This window comes from Elaeis guineensis, chromosome 3, assembly GCF_000442705.2.
Source record: "Elaeis guineensis isolate ETL-2024a chromosome 3, EG11, whole genome shotgun sequence".
Classification (NCBI taxonomy): domain Eukaryota; kingdom Viridiplantae; phylum Streptophyta; class Magnoliopsida; order Arecales; family Arecaceae; genus Elaeis; species Elaeis guineensis.
This window is the reverse complement of record NC_025995.2, coordinates 120,204,515-120,208,563: the sequence shown is the minus strand read 5'-3', so window position 1 is coordinate 120,208,563 and position 4,049 is coordinate 120,204,515. Positions and strand designations below refer to the sequence as shown.

The 4,049-nt window shown below is 39.4% G+C and overlaps 1 long non-coding RNA gene across 1 annotated transcript; it reads right to left on the bottom strand.

Annotated features, from left to right (window-relative positions):
- Nucleotides 1-291: 291 nt before the first annotated feature.
- Nucleotides 292-4,028, bottom strand: LOC109505587 (uncharacterized). The gene is made up of 2 exons (XR_012140203.1): nt 695-4,028; nt 292-594 (listed from the first exon to the last, which is right to left on the bottom strand). It is a non-coding gene; the product is annotated as an uncharacterized lncRNA (long non-coding RNA).
- Nucleotides 4,029-4,049: the final 21 nt, after the last annotated feature.

The following is a 4,049-nucleotide window of genomic DNA, read 5'->3' as shown; positions in this document are numbered from 1 at the left end:
AACTAGATGCCCTAAACTTATAACAGAACAATTTCAACTGGCATAATAATAGAGTTTTTTTTTTCTTTTTTTTTTGACAGAATGCATAGACGAGGAACAGATCTTTGTACTGAAAATGAATAGTACTGGAAAAATATTTATCTTGCATTACTATACTAGAAATGTGAAATGAGATGCTAATCACTTAATCATAAGCTAAAAATCAATCAGCAAGAGATAACATGATACACTAAAATGCAGCCTAAAAATTTAAAAATGCTTAAAGATGCGTAAATAACTTTGCTCTAGGTATTGCATTATAAAGATCACAAGCATGCAAATTGAGCTCAAATATGGAATCCAGTTACACTAGGTTCATGCTGTGTGCACCATTGACCATTCCATATAACCCTTTTAGCATACTTAGTGGATGAACCTAGTGTAAGCAAAATGACATGATAAGAAAGAATCCACATGTAAACAACATAAAAGGTCATACTCCAGCTTCCTGAGAGAGACTTTCAGGTTCTGGATGTATACTATTGAGGTTCTGAACGGGCAACTAAGTTCTAGGCTGCCCTTTCTTTCTCCAGTTATTCTGACAGCTCAGCGTCCCTAAGAATTTCAATGACTTCATTATTAATTTGATGTATGAACCAAGAATTCTACAGAAAGAATGCAACACACTAGAGAACAAAAGAGGGTGGAATCGTACCCCATAAGCCAGCATATCTTAATCCACAGATGGATTCTGAAGCCCATTATCCCACGCATACAAATACTTGAAGTCCTGTTAATGTCCAATCTCCTAAGCATCCATTCCATACCATTCATATCCAACATCTGCACTTAGACAACTATAGCTGAAAAATTTGTGCTATCGTTAGCCATCTTTATGTTGGTGGACTTTGTGAGATTTGCTAGTATTTGATATACAATATGTAAAAAATTGGAGCTTATTGACGGCAAGAAAAAAAAGAAGAGGCTGCTAATAAACGGTTTTTATAACTAGGTCACAAGGAACCACATTTGCTGCAAGTGGCACGCTTTGTCAAACTAAATCATTCCATGTAATTTGAAAGATCTGCTTACAAGGGAGGTTATTAGATGAAAAGTGTTGGAGAAATGATGACATACAGTATCCTGCATTCATGCATCATGTGTAGCAATAATACTTCTCTGGCATAAATGAAAAATGAACAATTGTGAAGGATTTTTTTTTAAAAAAATTAACAAACTTCAAATAAGGTGGTACAGATATTTTGCATCCATAGACTATAATTAAGATGTTTTAAATACTTCCCATCACTTCAACTAATTCTGCGTACAGCTCATTACTGTCACATTATATGATAGCTGCAGAGGCTTCCTCCTTTCTAACTTGTATAAAAGATTAGCCTGCATTTTCGTCTTTTGAAATCATACCTTGCTTCTATAGGCCTTGAAAGAACACAATATCTCGTGCATCAATTCACCTCATCATTACTCTACACGCAAACTTTTTATGAACATAAATACCATCTTGATGAGACACATACATTGGATTTCAAATGAATGGATGGAAATTTCATTCCTGAAGTATCATTTTTTTTCTGAACAAGCTTTTAATGAATAAACTTACAGAGGCTTGATTTATTGATATTGCTTCAGTAAGACCCTGAATAAATGCAATGAAGCTTTTGAACTTCAGATTCATCATACTTGTATGTTAAAAAGATTAAAATCGGATTGCATCAATTAGCAACTAGTGCCATGGTAACACAGAAATCTCATACAAAGAGAGTTGGTGTAGCTCTTCTATTGCTCCTTTTTTGGTTGTCACAGATGGCTGCCATCTAACTTCCTTGTCTGCGACTTGCATGTTGGAAAAGAATTAATTTTGATGAATTAATGTGTCTTATAAATTGACTTTACCAAACCAAATATTTCCTACAAGATCTTGACTTTTCACCATCCAAGAATTCCAAATCACTGGGAGCCAATCCTTGGCAATTTAAGCATAGAGTTGGCCATCTCAGTAACGGGCTGGCCGGTAAATCTTGCTTGGTGAGGTACAGGTGCAAATTCCCTGACCTTGAACTGCAGAAGTTTCTTCAAACACAGGATACAATGGGACATCTACTATCTTGCCTGTCGCGACATGGAGCATACCGTTCCACAGAAAAACCAGAATGGTCCTATCATGCAGTATTTTAAAACCTTGCTTATCATATATACCATTGCCTATCGGACTAGGCAATCGTTAGGAAATGAATTTAGTATAAAGTCATCATTCACATCATGATGATTGGAGATTTGTTGATAAAAAATCTTGGAAGTGACGATCCTTCACATCATGATGATTCAATTGAAGATGCATGACTTCTAGAAAGCCTAGTTGAGGAGATTGAAAGTCTCAAAGATGTAGTTCCAAATCAATTTATAATTGATAAAGGCATAAAGATCTGACAATGAAGCATAAAGATGGAAAACATCAAAACAAGGTTTGCATACTCAGTACCGGAGCCCATGCCGGCCAACCAACGGGATGGCTCAGTACCGGTCCGTACTGGACCATATCGGTGCGAACCGACAGGCCAAAGAAGGGAGAGGGAGAAGAAAGAGAGGGAGAGAGTGGGGGAGGAGAGGAAGAGGAAGAGGGGGGAGAGGGAGAGGAAGAGATGCCGCTGGAGACCTCTCCGACGGCCGACGAGGCAGGGCGGAGGGAGTGGAGGGTGCCTGTGGGCCACGGAGGACGGCCAAGGGCCATAGAGCACCGCCGCTTCGAAACAGAGGTTCGTTCAATTTTTATTTTTGAGGTTTAACGAGCAAAGTCGGCAACACTGAGTATTTAAAAAAAAAAAAATTGATGAATTCGGCAAATGATTTGCCGCCTTCAAATGAAATTTTTGAAAAAATACAAATTTGCGAAGTCGGCACTTGGTTGCTGACTTCACGCTTTAAAATCAAAAAAAAAAAATGAAACAAGGGCAAACCCCTGTTTCAAAAATGAAGGGGGCGGAGCCGCGGAGGCCCTCCAACTCGACCGCCCTCAGGCCCGTCATCGTGAGCTCGCCAGCCATCGAAGACCTCATAGCGGAGGCACTGTCTGTGTGGAGGCCTCTGACGACCTCCAAAGGCCCAATAAGGACCTCCCACTCTCTCTCCTTCCCTCCCTCCACACATACCGACGTCGGATGGCCTCCGACGGCAGCCCGAGGCCCTTTCTTCCTCTTCCTCTCCTTCTCCCTCCCCCCCTCTATGTTCCTCTCTTTCTTCTCCGTCCATTCTAGAACAAATTTCAACGTCGGAACCATCCCGATTCCTCGTCGGAATGGCTTGATACGGGGTGTATCGAGCAGCTCAGCACGGTTTGAGAACCTTGCATCAAAAAGATTTTGGGGATGAGATCCGTAGAACAAAAGCGTGTGATGAAGTCAAGGGTCAAGATCGCACGACAAATTTCCTATTATGATGATTTAAGCCCTCCTCCAACTGCTAGGATCATCATAAGAACATATCAAAGCATCAAAGTTATCTAGTGGTAGAGATTTGATCATATATAAGTTTGTTATTGATGGATGGATGTTAATTTGGATGCCCACATATTTTGGATTTACTAAGGCACGCCTTAGCATGCACCTATGCCCCTGCACTTTGGAAACGACATGCAACTTAAGTGCCTATCCAACACTTAGTTGTACAACCCAAGACCTCACCCCAAAAGGCTAAGCCAAAAGGTATTCGAGTTCTTTGGCATGGTATAAGTATCTAAGATCTACCTAGCTCATAGCCTATTTGAGACTAAACACATGTCCGCATAGGTCCTCACATACTTAAATTTAGTTTATTAGTTATATTTTATGATGAGATTCAAATATTTAGTTTGTTATTAGAAATATTTAGATGATAGCCATCTACCTGAATAGGTAAAATGCTGATGAGAGATGAAAAATCAAGTAGATAAGAGCCAAATGTAGATGAGTATAACATTTGATTGATAGTTGTTTGGTGATTCAGCTAAAAAATTTACTCTTCATCTAGTAACCAATGCACGATAAGTTTCACAATGTTTGTTATGAGTATGTGAT